This window comes from Macrotis lagotis, chromosome 1, assembly GCF_037893015.1.
Source record: "Macrotis lagotis isolate mMagLag1 chromosome 1, bilby.v1.9.chrom.fasta, whole genome shotgun sequence".
Classification (NCBI taxonomy): Eukaryota; Metazoa; Chordata; class Mammalia; order Peramelemorphia; family Peramelidae; genus Macrotis; species Macrotis lagotis.
In genome coordinates this window covers 371,113,951-371,130,639 of record NC_133658.1, presented here as the reverse complement: position 1 = coordinate 371,130,639, position 16,689 = coordinate 371,113,951, and the positions used below count along the sequence as shown (strand labels likewise).

The window sequence follows — 16,689 nt, the reverse complement described above, 5'->3', positions numbered from 1 at the left end:
TTAAAAAAAAAATAAAGCACGCTCAAAGAGTATGAACTTTGAAAGACTCAGGAGATACCTAGCAAGGGAATTGTATTCAAGCAATTTGAAGGGGCTTGTTGGTGATGTAGTGTTAATATCATGAAGTTATTGTCTTCAAAGAGTAACTGAGGGAGTTAAATAAGAAATACGGAGGATCAGAGAATGGATTGGTATTGTTTTGAGGAGAAAGAAAATTTAGAATGAAAAGAATACTCTAGCTGAGAAAGGAAGATGAAGGACTTGGAACTTGCTTGTTTCACAATTGAGTTGTGAGAAGGATATATATATATATGTATATGTATATATATGTATATGTATATATATATGTATAAATATATGTATATGTATATGTATATATATATATATATGTATAAATATGAAAGAAACAGTAGGGAAACCAAGAATCTATGAACCACATTCTTATCTGAAATATACTTGAACTCACTTAAGTGTGCAGTTTGTTGTAGAAATACACCAAATTCAAGAGAGAAATGAGTACAGATTGAGATAGCATTTAACAGAGACAGTAATACCCAGGAAGAACTGGTAACAAATAAAATAAAATAAACCTTCTGATCCTAAAGTAGTGATTAAAAGGAAAAAAAGAAAAGAACTAAAATCTTAGGATGTGCTCATCAGTTGTGGAGTGAATGAATAAATTGTGGCATAAGAAAGCAATGGAATATTCTTTTTGCCATAATTGCTATTTATTTTATTTTTCCATTTACATGTTTTGAAAGTTTTTATTTTTATTATTTAAATTTTTTATTGATGTTTTACTTTTCCAAATACATATTATGAAAGTTTGTTTTTTTAGCATTCACCCATATGCCTATGCATGTTTCTAAGTTGCAAAATTTCCTTCCACCCTCCCTTCCCTTCCTCCTCCCCTCAGCTGTGAACAGTCAGGTTAATATTGTATTTACACATTTGTGTTAAGTATGTTTACATATTAGCTATTTTTGGGTATGAGGAATTAGGGTTAAGGGAGTGAAATACATAAGAGATTTTTTTAGGGTTTTTTTTGCAAGGCAAATGGGGTTAAGTGGCTTGCCCAAGGCCACACAGCTAGGTAACTATTAAGTGTCTGAGACTGGATTTGAACCCAGGTACTCCTGACTCCAAGGCCGGTGCTTTATCCACTACACCACCCAGCAGCCCCCATAAGAGATTTTTTTAAAAAAAGTGAATGTAGGGGTGGCTAGGTGGCACAATGGATAGAGCACTGACCTTGGAGTCAGGAGTACCTGAGTTCAAATCCGGCCTCAGACACTAAATAATTACCTAGCTGTGTGGCCTTGGGCAAGCCACTTAAACCCCACTGCTTTGAAATGTCTACAAAAAAAAAGTGAATGTAGTGTTCCTCAGATTCTGAAGGACTTTTTGTTTCGTTTTGTTTTTCTTCCTTTGGATGGGGATAGCATTGTCCATAACCTGTCTAATAGAGTTGTCCTAGCTCTCTGAACTACTGAAAGGAGCTTCTTCCATCAGGGTTGACCAATTCACAATGTTCTTGTTAATGTGTACATTGTTTTCTTGGTTCTACTTCCTTCGCTCAGTATCAGATCCTGTAATTCCTTCCATGCTTCTTTAGAGTCTGACCACTTATGGTTTCTTATAGAACAATAGTATTCTATAATATTCATATACCATAACTTGTTTAGCCATTCCCCAGTTGATGGGCATCCCCTCAGTTTCCAGTTCTATGCCACTAGAAAAAGCTGCTATGAATATTTTACAACATTTGGAATTTTTCCCATTTTTTTATGATTACTTCTGGGTATAGGCCTAGAATTGGAATTGCTGGGTCAAAGGGCAACAGCAGTTTTATTACTCTTAGGGCATAGTTCCATATTGTTCTCCAGAATGGTTGGATCACTTCACAACTCCACTAGCAATGCATTAATATCACAATCCTCCCACAGCCTCCTCAACTTTGATCATTTCCCCTTTTTTCTTATCTTAGCCAATCTGGTAGATATGAGGTGATACCTCAGAGTTGTTTTAATTTGCATTTCTCTAATCAATAGATTTGGAGTATTTTTCCAAATGATTATAGGGCTTTAATTTCTTCATTTGAAAACTGCTGTTCATATCCTTTGATCATTTATCAAACGGGGAATGATTTATAGCCTCATATATTTGATTCAGTTCTCTATGGATTTTAGAAATGAGACCTTTTAAAAAATTTGTTTTTTTCACATTACTACAGTATTCTTATTGTAAAAGTAAATACAATCTCCCCTCCCTCTGTGAAGATAGAGAAACCTCAAAAAAACTGAGAGGAAAAAAGTGTACTTCTGTCACTGTTCAGATACCATCAGTTTTGACTCTGGGATGGATTGCATTCTTTATCATAATTCCATCAGAGAAACTGCTTCAATATTTTTTTCCCACAGTTGTTATTGCTAACTGTATTTCCCTTCATCCTATTCCTCCTTACCCCTGTTTATTCTATTCTTTCTCTCCTTTCACCCTGACTCTTCTCAAAAGTGTGTTGTAGGGGGTAGCTGGGTGGTGCAGTGGATAGAGCATCAATCCTGGGGTCAAGAGGATCTGAGTTCAAATCTGAGCTCAATCACTTAATAGTGAGCTATGTGATCTTGGGCAAGTCACTTAACCCCATTGCCTTCCAAATCCCCCCCAACAAAGAAAAGGTATCTGACTACTCTCTCCTATGACCTTTCTTCTCTTCTACTTACACATGCTGCCCCGCCTTTCTCCCATCCCTTTCCTCTCCTTTTTCCTCTAGGGTAAGATAGATTTCTATGGCTTATTGAGTGTGTATGTTATTTTCTCTCTGAGTCACTTTTTTTTTAGTTTTTTTTGCAAGGCAAATGGGGTCAAGTGGCTTGACCAAGGCCACACAGCTAGGTAATTATTAAGTGTCTGAGACCAGATTTGAAACCAGATACTCCTGACTCCAAGGCCGGTGCTTTATCCACTACGCCACCCAGCTGCCCCTCTGAGTCACTTATGATGAGAATGAAGGTTCACTCATTTCCCCTCACTTTTCCCCTTCTACTCCTTTGCAAAAGCTTTTTCTTGCCTCTTTTACATAAAATATCTTAGCCCATTCTACCCCTCCTTTCCCTTTCTCCCTGTACATTCCTTTCTTGACTGTTGACTCCATCTTTATAAATATAATATATTTTACCTTCATATTCAACTCCCTTCTCTGCCTTATTTTATGCCCCTTATAACTGCTCTAATAAATGAGAAGATTCATATGAGTTATCAATATCATCTGCCATGCAGGAATATAAGCAGTTCAATATCATTAAATACTCATCATTTGCCCTTCCTGTCTACCCTCTTGATGCTTCACTTGAGTTCTATACTTGAAGATCAAACATTCTGTTCAGCTCTGGTCATTTCAACAGGAAAGTCTGAATTGAATGTCCATCTTTTTCCCTGAAAGAATATGTTTGGTTTTGCTGGAAAGTTGATTCTTGATTGTAATTAAGCTCTTTTGCCTTCCATAATATCATATTCCAAGCCCTATGAGCCCTTAATGTAGATGCTGCTATATCTTTTGTAATCTTGATTGTAGCTCCACTATATTTGAATGGTTTCTTTCTGACTGCTAATAATATTTTCTCCTTGACTTGGGAGTTCTGGAATTTGGTTACAATATTCCTGGGAGTTTTTAATTTTGGGATCTTTCAGGAAGTGATTGGTAGATTCCCTCAATTTCTATTTTACCCTCTGCTTCTAGGATATCAGGGCAATTTTCCTGGATAATTTCTTGAAAAATGAAGACTAGATGCTTTTTTCCAGTGAGATATTTTACATTTTCTTCTACTTTTTCATTCTTTTGGTTTTATTTTATTGTTTCTTGATTTCTCACAAATTCATCAGCTTTGCTTAGCTCTATTCTACATTTGAAGGAATAATTTTCTTCAGAGAGGTTTTTGTATCTCCTTTACCAACTGGCCAATTTTGATTTTTAAAGCATTTTTCTCCTCATTGACTTTTGGACTTTTTTTTTCCATTTGATCTAAACTGTTTTTTAATATATTATTTTCTTCCATTTTTTTGTATTTCCTTCACTTGTATCTCCTTGACTTGGTTTTCATGATTTTCCTGTATCACTCTCATTTCTCTTCCTAGTTTTTCCTCTACCTCCCTTACATGAGTTTGAAAATCTTTTTTGAGCTCTTCATAGCCTGAAACCAATTCATATTTTGCTTAGAGGCTTTGGAAACAAAAACTTTGACTTTGTCATCTTCTGAGTGTGTATTTTAATCCTCCATGGGACTAAAGTAATTGTCTATGGTTAGATTCTTTTATCCTGTTGTTTGGTCATTTCCCCAGACTATGACTTGATATTAACTCTTTGTTTACTTGTGTCTCTAATTCCAGGGTGGAAGATTCAGTTTTACAAGCTTTTGAGGGTTTTTGTAGTTGTTTACAGGGATACTTCATTCCCCCCTCCTACTTCAATTCCCCCAAGGTCTAATGAGAGACTCTAACTGCTCTCCTGGTCCATTCTCTGATCTGTGATGACCATAAGCACTCCCTTCCACCCTGAAACTGTGAGGAGGGTCCATGTTCTGCTATGGCAATATGGGGCCCCAGACTATAATCTGGATCTGAGTATGGGTAGAACAAGAGAGTCCCATCCCAGGGATAGGGGAGAGTCCTCCCCTCCCGAACCCCCTTAGCTCATGGACTGAGTACTCTGGAAGTATCTTCTGGGTGGCTCCACAGGCCTGCTTCTGGTTCCTAGGGTTGGGGCTGCACTGAGGCCTACCCTGGTCTGGGCTCCGCACTCACTCTGGTGCATCAGAGTTTTCCCACTGACCTTCCAATGTCCTTGGCAATCCCTGGGGTTGAAAGGTCTGGAAACTGCCCTGCTGCCATGATCCTAAGCACCTGAAGGGATCCAAGTCCCTGTGGGCTGCTCCTGGTTGTTTGGAGCTGCTTCACTCTGGCATGGCCTTGTCTGGCTGTGGACCTTTCCAACCCTGGTGAAACAGACCCTTCCCATGGACCTTTCAAGTTATTTCAAACTGGAAAATTGCTTCACTTAATCTTTTTGTGAGTTCTGCCACTCTAGAATTTGCTTAGAGTCATAGTTTAAAGGTATTTGGAGTAGTCTGAGGAGAGCTTCTGGAATTTCCTGTCTTCACTCTGCCATCTTGGCTCTGCCCTCAGAAATAAGATCTTTATCAAAAGCCCTAGCTGCAAAAATTGATAACAGCTTTCTGTTTTCCTTTTAATCTTGGCAGCTTTGGTTTTATTAGTGAAAAAACCTTTTAATTTAATATAATCAAATTCATCCATTTTGCAATTTATAATATACTCTTAATTCCTGTTTAGTTAAAAATTTCTCCCCTTTCCATAGATCTGACAAATAGGATATTTCTTGATCTATTAATTGGTCTATGGTATTGCCCTTTATGTCTAAATCCTATGCCCATTTTGACCTTATTTCAATATAGGGTGTGAGATGTAGATCTATGCCTAATTTTGGTCATATTATTTTCCAATTTTCCCAACAATTTTTGTCAAATAGTGAGTTCAGAAATTAATGTCTTTGGGCTTGTCAAACAGTAGTAGTGGTAGTAGTGGTAGTGGTAATAGTAGTAGTAGTAGTAGTAGTAGTAGTAGTAGTAGTTATCTAATACTCTTTCTTTTGATCCTATGCTAATCTACTGATCTATTACTCTATTTATTTATTTATTTATTTATTTATTTATTTATTTATTTATTTTAGGTTTTTGCAAGGCAAATGGGGTTAAGTGGCTTGCCCAAGGCCACACAGCTAGGTAATTATTAAGTGTCTGAGACCGGATTTGAACCCAGGTACTCCTGACTCCAAGGCCAGTGCTTTATCCACTACGCCACTTAGCCGCCCCTATTACTCTATTTCTTAACTGAAACCAAGCAGTTTTGATGACTGTCCCATTATAGTATAGCTTTAGATCTGGTAGAGCTAGGCTACCTTCCTTTACAGTTTTTTCCCCATCAATTCCCTTGCTATTCTTGACCTTTAGCTACTCTATATGTAACAAAATTCATTTTTTTTCTATCTTGGTAAAATATTTTTTCTATATATATTTTCTATCTTGGAAGAGTAGTTATCTGGTAATTTGATTGGTGTGGCACTGAATAAGTTATTTAATTTTGGTAGAATTGTCATTTTTATTATTTTAGCTCAACCTAATCATGAACAATTGATATTTTTCCATTTGTTTAGATTTGATTTTATTCGTGTGAAAAGTCCTTTGTAATTGTGTTCATATAATTTCTGGATTTGTTTTGGATGGTAGATTCCCAAGTATTAGATATTGTCTGCAGTTACATTAAAAAGAATTTCTCTTTTTATCTCTTGCTCTTGTACTTTGTCCTCATATATAGATATGCTGGTGATTTATATGGGTTTATTTTATATCCTGTTACTTTGCTGAATTTGTTAATTGTTTAATTGTTTTTTGATGATTTTCTTGAGTTTTTTTAAGTATTTCATCATATCATCTGCAAAGAGTGAAAGTTTTTGTCTTTGACAAAATATAACAGCTATACCTATTAAAAAACTAGAGAATATAGGAATAAATGGAGTTTTCCTTAAAATAATAAGTAGTATCTATCTAAAGCCATCAACAAATATGCATAATGGGGATAAACTAGGAGCATTTCCAATAACATCAGGGGTAAAACAAAGATGCCTATTATCACCATTACTAATCAATATTGTATTAGAAAGGTTAACTTTAGCAACAAAAGAAGAAAAAAAAGAAAGAATTAGAATTGGCAATGAGGAAGCAAAACTTTTACTCTTTGTAGATGATATGATGAAATACTTAAAGAACTCAAGAAAATCATCAAAAAACCCAATTAAACAATTGATTTATGTTTGTTTTATTATTTACATGCTCAATTATGTTGAGTGTTTTCCTAATATTGACCATCCTCTGCCTACATGGTATAAATCCTATCTGATTATGGTGTATTATCCTTAGTAATACCTTGATATGATCTCTTTTCTAAGATTTTATTTAAGATTTTTGCAGAGAAGTCCATTAGGGAGATTGATCTATAATTATCTTTGTCTGTTTTGGTTTAGGTATCAGCACCATATCAGTGTCATAAAAGCAATTTGACAGAACTCCCATTTAAAAAGAATAGTTTATGTAGAATTGGAATTAATTGTTCCTTAAATGTTTGATAGAATTTACTTGTAAATTCATCTGGACCTGAAGAATTTTCTTAAGGAGTTTTTTGATGGTTTCTTCAGTTTCTTTTTCTGAAATGGGTTTTTTTAAAAAATAATTTTATTTTCTCTTCCGTTGTTCTAGATATTTGGTATTTTTGTAAATATTCATCCATTTCACTTATATTATCATATTTATTGGGCAAAATCATTCCAAATTATCTCTTTAATCTTCTCATCATTGGTGGTGAGTTCACTCTTCATTTTTGATGCTGGTAATTTGGTTTTCTTCTTTCTTTTTTAAAATCAGATTAACCAACGGTTTCTCTATTTTGTTGGTTTTTTCATAAAACCATCTTTTAGTTTTATTTATTAGGTCAATGATTTTCTTGCTTTCAGCTTTATTAATCTCTCCCTTGGTTTTCAGAATTACTAATTTGGTATATCATTGGGGATCTTTAATTTGTTGTTTTTCTAGCCTTTTTAAGTTGCATACCAAATTCATTGTTCTCTTCTTTCTCTATTTTATTCATTATAAGCATTTAGAGATATAACATTTCCCCTAAAAACTGCTTTGGCTGCATCCAATAAATTTTGGTATGATGTCTCACTTATCATTTTTTTGAATGAAATGATGGATTATTTCTATGATTAGTTGCTTGATCCACTCATTTTTAAAAATTAAGTTATTTAGATTCCAATTAATTTTTGGTTTATCTTTTCATGGCCTTTTATTACATATAATTTTATTGCATGATATTTGAAAAGTATGCATTTATCATTTCTGCCTTTTTTGCATTTGATTGTAAGGTTTTTATGCCTTAGAACATGATCACTTTTGGTATAGGTGCCATGTACTGTAGAGAAAAAGGTATATTCTTTTCTATTCCCATTATGTTTTCTCCAGAGGTCTATTATACCTAACTTTTCTAAGATTTTATTCTCCTTCTTAAATTCCTTCTTGTTTATTTTGTGGTTAGATTTATATAGTTCTGAGAGAGAGAAGTTGAAGTTCCCCCATTATCATAATTTTGCTGTCTATGTTTCCTTGTAATTCATTCAGCTTTGTCCTTTAATTTGTACACTTTAGCACGATAACTGCATTGCCTATGGTGCCTTTTAAGAAGATATAGTTTTCTTCTTTGTCTTTGAGATCTATTTTTGCTTTTGCTTTGTCTGAGATCAGGATCACTACCCCTGATTTTATTGCTTCAGTTGAAATATCATATATTTTACTCCAGCCTTTTACCTCTACCTTGTGTGTATCCCTCTGCTTCAAATGTGTTTCTTGTAAACAACATATAGTAGGATTCTGATTTTTAATCCATTCTGCTATATCTTCCATTTTATGGGAGAATTCATACTATTCACATTTACAGTTAAGATTTTTAATCCTTGATCAAAGCAATCCACAGCCATATGAAAAATTGTTCTAAATCATTACTTATTAGAGAAATGCAAATCAAAGCTTCTCTGAGGTACCACCTCACACCTCTCAGACTGGCCAATATGACCAGAAAGGATAATGATCATTGTTGGAAGGGATGTGGGAAATCTGGGACACTATTACACTGTTGGTGGAGCTGTGAATTCATCCAACCTTTCTAGAGAGAAATTCGGAACTATGCCCAAAGGGCAACAAAAATGAGCATACCCTTTGACCCAGCAATACCACTACTGGATCTGTACCCTGAAGAGATGATGAAAAAGGGTAAAAACATCACTTGTATAAAAATATTCATAGCAGCCCTGTTTGTGGTAGCACAGAATTAGAAATCAAGTAAATGTCCTTCAATTGGGTATTGGCTTAACAAACTGTGGTATATGTATGTCATGGAACACTATTGTTCTATTAGAAACCAGAAGGGATGGGAATTCAGGGAAGCCTGGAGGGATTTGCATGAACTGATGCTGAGTGAGATGAGCAGAACCAGAAAAACACTGTACACCTTATCAACAAGATGGGGGTGATTTTCAACCTTGATGGACTTGCTCGTTCATCAGTGCAACAATCAGGGACAATTTTGGAGTGTCTGCAATGGAGAATACCATCTGTATCCACATAAAGAACTGTGGAGTTTGAACAAATTTCAAGGACTATTCCCTTTAATTTAGAAAAAAAACCAGATATCTTATTGTCTGATCTTGTTATCTCTTAAACTTTGTTTCTTCCTTAAGGATGTGATTTCTCTCTCATCACACTCAATTTGGATCAATGTACAACATGGAAACAAAATAAAGACTGACAGATTGGTTTCTGTGGGGGAGAGTGGAGGGAGGGAAGTAAGATTGGGAGAAAAATTGTAAAACTCAAAACTCAAATAAAATCTTTAAAAATTAAAAAAAAAAAGAAAAAAAGATTTTTAATCCTTTATTTCCCTCCATGTTATCTTTCCCCATTTGTACTATTATCTTTCCTTTCCTCTTATTTTTCCTCACCAATGTTTTTCTCCATGTACCCTTTTGCTTTTAAATTTTAACTTCACTTTCACTTATACCTTCATCTTACCTTTTATCTTTTATCAGTCTCTTCTTCTCTTTTCTTACCCCCCCCCCCATTTCCCTGTAGAGTAGGATAGATTTTTAAACCCAATTAGGAAAGTATGTTATTCCTATTCTGGGTCAAATCTATTGAATATGATTTACTCAGTGTTCACCCTCCCTTCTTTCCTTCTACTATAATAAGTCTTTGTACCTTTTCACCTGGTGTTATTTATCTACTAATGCCTAGACTTTTTCTTCTTTTTATGTTTTTATTGTTTTTAAAGTGCTGTTAATCAAAGTATAAATCAATCAGGGATTGATTGATAAGCAGCATTGCCTCAAAGTCACTAAGTAGTCTCCTCTCTTCTATCTCATTAGAAATACACTTCTCAAAAAAAAAAAAAGAAATGCACTTCTCAAGAGTCATTAATTATAACATATTGGTTGGTTGGTTGGTTCTTGTCCTTTGTTATTGAAGAAGACCAAAATGACATCATTATGTTTGAGACAAATTAAAGTATGTCCAACTATGACTGATCAGACCAATACAATCTTGGAATACCTCACCACAGGTTGGACACATTCTAAGCTTACTTATGTCACATTTTCTTTAAACTGCTTCAATTTTGGCTACCTCATAAGTACAGCACCTTCACTGATGAGGTGGTCCTGTGCAAGTGTCTTCCATGCTGTACAATCAATTCTAAAGTTCTTCAATGAGGTCTTCAGGGTGTCTTGGTATCACTTCTTCTGACCCCCTTGTGAGCACTTGTCCTGTGTGAGTTCTCCATAAAATCGTTTTTTTGGCAAGTGTACCTCTGGTATGCTTACAATATGTCCAGCCCATCATAGTTGCACTCTCTGTAGTAATATTAGAATGCTAGGTAGTTTAGCTCAAGAAAGGTATCTTCTCCAGGTGATCTTCAGAATCTTCCTAAGACAGTTTATTTTATTTATTTATTTTTATTTTTTTCCCCTAAGACAGTTTAAATGGAAGTGATTCAGTTTACTGACATGGCATTGGTGTATTGTCTAGGTTTCACAGGCATGTAGCAATGAGGTCTTTCAGTTTGATTGTCAATCTAATACCTCTTCCTTCCCACCCTTTCTTTTTTGGAGTCTCCCAAATACTGAGCTAGCTCTGGCAATGCATGTGTCAACCTCATTGTCAACATGTACTTCCTTGGAAAGGACACTGCCAAGGTAAGTGAGCTTGTCCATAGTACTCAAGGTCAGCTACTGCACTGATGGCAAATTCTTCAACTTGAAAAGGCTACAGGACTAGACTAAAGTGGGTGTGTTGGTGCACGATCTTCTATTTGCAGATGATTGTGCACTCAGTGCAGCTTCTGAAGCTGAGATGCAACAAAGTATGAATTGATTCTCTGCCACTTGTGCAGATTTGATCTAACAATTAACACCAAGAAAGCACAGTTGCTCCATCAGCCAGAACTACACTATCCATATATGAAACAATCAATTACAGGACATGGAGAAGCTTGAGTACTGTGAACAAGTTTACTTACATCAAATTATAATCACTTTATATCTTATTCCCTTTTTAAGTACCCTCCATAGACTCACAGTCCTCAAGAGCCAAAGCATCATGCAAAGCCAAATTATTTCATGAACCATTTGTACCCTCCCTGCCCAGCATAGTCTCTCCCACACTCCCCCCTTTAGCTCCCCATCCATGGTTACCTCCTTAACTAAAGTATGGATTAAGATAGAATCACTTCCTAATCTCTTTTTGTCCAGCCCTTCTAAGAGGGTTCCTATCCTCTGCCCTTTTGGTATTATAAACCTCTTAAGTATCTATTAAAGTAAAGTCACTTCTTTTTTAATAAATTATAGACTCTAAGAATTCTAAATATTAGGACACTCTGAGGGTCTCTCTAAAGAACTACAATTGATTGTAAAGTGTGGGGGAGATCCTGGCATATTACCATCCAACACAGAGTGCCCTCATCAGAGAAAATGCTGAACTCTATGAGCAAGACAGAATTAAAGGAAGTTAAAGGAAACATGAGGTGCATAAGTTTAGAATAAAGACCACAACTTTTCACTGGACTATTTGTGCACGACCTGTGGTAAAGCACTCTGAGCTCATATTGGTCTGATCAGCCACAGTCAGATGCCCTGTAATTTGTCTCAAATATAGTGATGTCATTTTAGTCTTCTTCAATAGAAGGACAACAACCAACCATACCCATATCCTCTAAGTACAATCTCTTCAACTATTTTCAACCATTTAACTATCCTAAGAGAAATATAATTCTCAAGAGTTGCAAGTATTTTTTCCCTTGTAGAAATGCATATAATTTGATGTTCTTGATGAACATTGTTTTATTCCCACCCCACCCCCTTTTTGGTAACTTTTTTTATGTATCTTTGATTCTTGTATTTAAAGACTGGATTTTCTGTTCAGTTCCAGTCTTCTTTATCAGGAAATTTTGGAAGTCCTCTCTTTTGTTGAATATCCATCTTTTCCCCTGACAGAATATGCTGAATTTTGCAGGGTAGAAATTCTGGTTGTAATCCAAGGTCCTTTGCCCTATAAATACCAGGTCTTCCTATCCTTCAGTGTTGAAACTTATAAATTCTGTGTAAGTCTGATTGTGCTTCCTTTGTATTTAAATTGCTGCTTTTTGGCTGCTTGTAGTACTTCTTTAATTGAATTCTGGAATTTGGGTGTGATAGTCCTTGGAGTTTTTATCCTGGGGTAACTTTCTGGAGGAGTTCTATGTATACTTTCTTTGGCTAATTTGTCTTCTTGATCTAGCAGATTTGGACTATTTTCCCTGATAATTTCCTGAATATATATTTTCCAGATTCTTTTTTATTTTTTGATCTAGGCTTTCTGATAGGCCAATAACTTTAATCTTTCCTGTATCTATTTTCCAGGTTGTTTGTTTTTCCTAAAAGGTACTTTTATGTTTTCTTCAATTTTTTCAGTCTTTTTTACTTTGTTCAATGGAATCTTGGTGTCTCAAAGATTCATTGGTTTCTATTTGTTCAATTCTAAATTTTAGAGTTTTATTTTCTTCAGTTATCTTCTATGTTTTCTTTTCCAGTTGGTTAATTTTATTTTTTTGCTGAGTTGCATTCCCTTTCCAATGGGTTGATTTGAGTTTTAGATGAGTTGCATTCTTTTTCCAGTTGTTTGACTTCCAGTTGGTTAATTTTACTTTTTGCTGAGTTGCATTCCCTTTCTAATTGGTTTTAGATGAGTTGCATTCATTTTCAGTTGGTCAATTTTATTTTTTGATGATTTATATTCTTTTTCCAGTTGGTTATTTTTATTTTTAAAGTAGTTGATTTCTTTACTCAATTTTTCATAATTTTTCTGCATGGCTCTCATTTCATTTTTCCATTTTCTTCTTCCTCTCCTTTGGTTTTTAATTTTTTTTTAAGCTCTTCTATGAGGTTTTGGATTTGAGTGCAATTCATAGACTCCTTTGAGACTTTCTGTGTAGGAAATTTTTCACTGCTTTCTTCTTTGAGGTAGAATTTTTATCTTCTTTATATAGTATCTTTCTGTGGTTTGTATTCTTTTAGTTTTTTTTTTTTACACTCAGTTTTGATTGTGAACTCTACTCCTGAGGTATAGTGAGTATCGACCCAAACTTTTGTTCTGGGGCTGGGGTCTTATCCCTAGCTTATCCCTGGCCTACCTGTTGCCTGTGCAGAGGTTTGTTTCCTCCTTTATGTCCAGGCTCTGCCTATGTAGTGATTTGTTCCCAACCCAGCCCTATCTGTGCCCCAGTGTTCCCAGAGTTCAGACTTTAGAGTTGGAACCCTCCCTGCTGGCTTGCTATCTTGCAGCCTGGGCCTATGATTTGTCTAGCTGCCAGAACTGGACTGCACTGTGGCTTATAGCCTCCATGATGTCTTCAGTTGAAAACGTTTCAATCTTGTCTTTTTTTTCGGTGGGATCTTAGCTTTAATGTCTCTGAAGTGGCTTCATTTAATATTGTATAGGGAAAAGCTCCAGGAGTATGAAAGCTTCAAGCCATCATGTTGGCTCTGCCCTGGAAGTTACAACAGAGTATTCCTATGACAAAAAAAAATGATTTCAAGAATCCCCGGTAGTCTGAGGTGATGCAGAGAACAGTAAGTAGAAATCAGAGAACAATTTATATAAAGACTATTAAGAAAAACCCTTTTGTAAGAAAGAACTTTGATAAATGCAATGACCAATCATATCAGAAATCATGTTTTCTACCTACTGACAGAGAGTTGATGGTGCAGCAATAGACTTATATTTTTGGACATGACTACTGTATAGTGTTATCTTAATTTATCTTGATTATTTGTCACACTTTTTTCCTTTTGTTTTTAATAGAGAGAGCTGTAGCAATAGTGATATTAAAAATAAAAAGATAGTCATTGAAACTTAAACTTAGAAACCTAAAAGACATTCTAATGAAAGCATAGATAAGCAGGACAGTTTTGAAATTAATGTGTGGAATTATTATGTATTTTATTTTTAAAACAAATTGTATGATGGGGAGATTTATAGTTTCATTTGTAATCCTCTTTATATTCTTTTGTGTACATAGAAATGTTATTTTTTGATCTTTAAATTCAGAATAAAAATGAAATTAAAAAATCAAAAAAGAAGAAATGACATAGGGGACTGATTCCCTTATAGATTTAAATGAATGTAATTACAGTTAAAAAGCTCAACAAATTTTTTTTGAAAAAATTTTTTTTTTGTGAGAGGTACATTTTATTCAAAGGTTTAAGTATTCTTCAGAGTACACAACTTTTCCAATGAAAGTTCTTGTGTAGTTTGTTCAGACAACTGAAATTTTAGGATGTGTGGCAGAAGAAGGTGTGACTCCTCATGAGTGCTCTTCAGCCAGTTTTTCAGCTTTTGTCACTGCTTCTTCAATGGGTCCTGCCATGTAGAAGGCCTGTTCAGGGAGATGGTCATACTGACCTGCCAAGATCTGTTGGAATCCCTTAATGGTTTCTTTCAGGGGTACCAACTTCCCCATATGTCCTGTGAATACCTCAGCAACCTGGAATGGCTGAGACAAGAAGTGTTGGATTTTCTGGACCCAAGATACTTTTCTTCTGATGACTCATCCATACCAAGGATAGCAATGATGTGCTAGAGGGACTTATAATCCTGTAGAATCTTTTGCACGCCTCGGGCAACATCATAGTGATCATTGCCAACAGTGTTGGGGGTCCATGATCTGAGAGGTGGAATCCAAAGAATCCACTGCAGGGTAAATGCCCAGTTCAGCAATAGCCCGAGACAGCACAGTGGTAGCATCCAAGTGGGGGAAGGTAGTGGCAGGAGCAGGGTCAGTCAAGTCATCAGCAGGCACATAGATGGCTTGCACAGAAGTGATAGAACCCTTCTTGGTTGTGCTAATTCTTTCCTGCATGGTACCCATATCAGTGGCCAAGGAAGGCTGGTAACTCACAGCAGAGGGGATTCTGAGCAGCAAAGCAGACACCTCTGAGCCAGCCTGAGTGAATTGGAAGATATTATCAATGAAAAGCAATACATCTTGACCCTCTTGGTCTCTGAAGTATTCAGCAACAGTGAGGCCAGTCATAGCTACCTGGGCCCAAGCACCGGGTAGTTCATTCATCTGACCATATACCAATGCTACCTTGGAAGTGGTATCCTTCAGATCAATGACACCAGACTCAATCATCTCATGATACAAGTCATTGCCTTCCTGGGTTCGTTCACCAACACTAGCAAACATAGAATAACCACCACGGGCCTTAGCAACATTGTTGATCAACTCCATAATCAATACATTCTTTCCCACACCAGCACCACCAAACAGACCAATTTTGCCACCCTTGTATATGGGGCCAAAGGATCAACAACTTGGATGCCAGTAACCAGGATTTCTTGCTCCACACTCATCTCTATAAACTCAGGAGCCTCAGCATGAATAGCAGCAAATTGTTTGGTTTTGATTGGACCCCATTCATCAATGGGCTCTCCAATCAAAAACATAATTCTTCCTAGTGTCTCAGGCCCCACAGGGATTTTGATAGGAGCACCAGAATCCAAGACCTTCTGCCCTCTCACCAGCCCTTCAGGAACAGTCCAGACTGTGCCCCGCCCCCCAAAAGCAATTCGTCAGTCTTTACATTGTTTCCATGTTGTACTTTGATCCAAATGGAGTGTGATGAGAAAGAAATCATATCCTTAAGGAAGAAACATAAAGTATAAGAGGTAACAAGATCAGACAATAAGATAGCAGTTTTTTTTTCTAAATTAAAGGGAATAGTCCTTGAACTTTGTTCAAACTCCATGGTTCTTTATCTGGATACAGATGGTATTCTCCATTGCAGATTGCCCCAAATTGTCCCTGATTGTTGCACTGATGGAATGAGCAAGTCCATCAAGGTTAATAATCACCCCTATGTTGCTGTTAGGGTGTACAGTGTTTTTCTGGTTCTGCTCATCTCACTCAGCATCAGTTCATGCAAATCCCTCCAGGCTTTCCTGAATTCCCACCCCTCCTGGTTTCTAATAGAACAATAGTGTTCCATGACATACAAATACCACAGCTGCTAAGCCATTCCCCAATTGAAGGACATTTACTTGATTTCCAATTCTTTGCCACCACAAACAGGGCTGCTATGAATATTTTTGTACAAGTGATGTTTTTACCCTTTTTCATCATCTCTTCAGGGTATAGACCCAGTAGTGGTATTGCTGGATCAAAGGGTATGCACATTTTTTGGACATAGTTTCAAATTTCTCTCCGGAAAGGTTGGATGAGTTCACAGCTCCACCAACAATGTAATAGTGTCCCAGATTTCCCACAACCTTCCAACAATGATCATTATCCTTTCTGGTCATATTGGCCAGTCTGAGAGGTGTGAGGTGATACCTTGGAGAAGCTTTAATTTGCATTTCTCTAATAAGTAATGATTCAGAACAATTTTTCATACGATCATGGATTGCTTTGATCTCATCTATAAATTGCCTTTGCATATCCTTTGACCATTTGTCAACTGGGGAATGGCTTTTTTAAAAA

At 36.1% G+C, this 16,689-nt stretch overlaps 1 long non-coding RNA gene and 1 pseudogene across 1 annotated transcript in view; one reads left to right on the top strand and one right to left on the bottom strand.

Annotated features, from left to right (window-relative positions):
• The first annotated feature begins 13,104 nt into the window (after positions 1–13,104).
• LOC141506006 (uncharacterized) overlaps positions 13,105–16,689 on the top strand; it is a 134,323-nt gene continuing 130,738 nt past the window's right edge. Inside the window, exon 1 of the long non-coding RNA XR_012473751.1 lies at positions 13,105–13,777. This is a non-coding gene — a long non-coding RNA (uncharacterized LOC141506006). The remainder of the gene's footprint in view (positions 13,778–16,689) is intronic.
• Positions 14,512–15,727, bottom strand: LOC141518033 (ATP synthase F(1) complex catalytic subunit beta, mitochondrial-like; annotated as a pseudogene).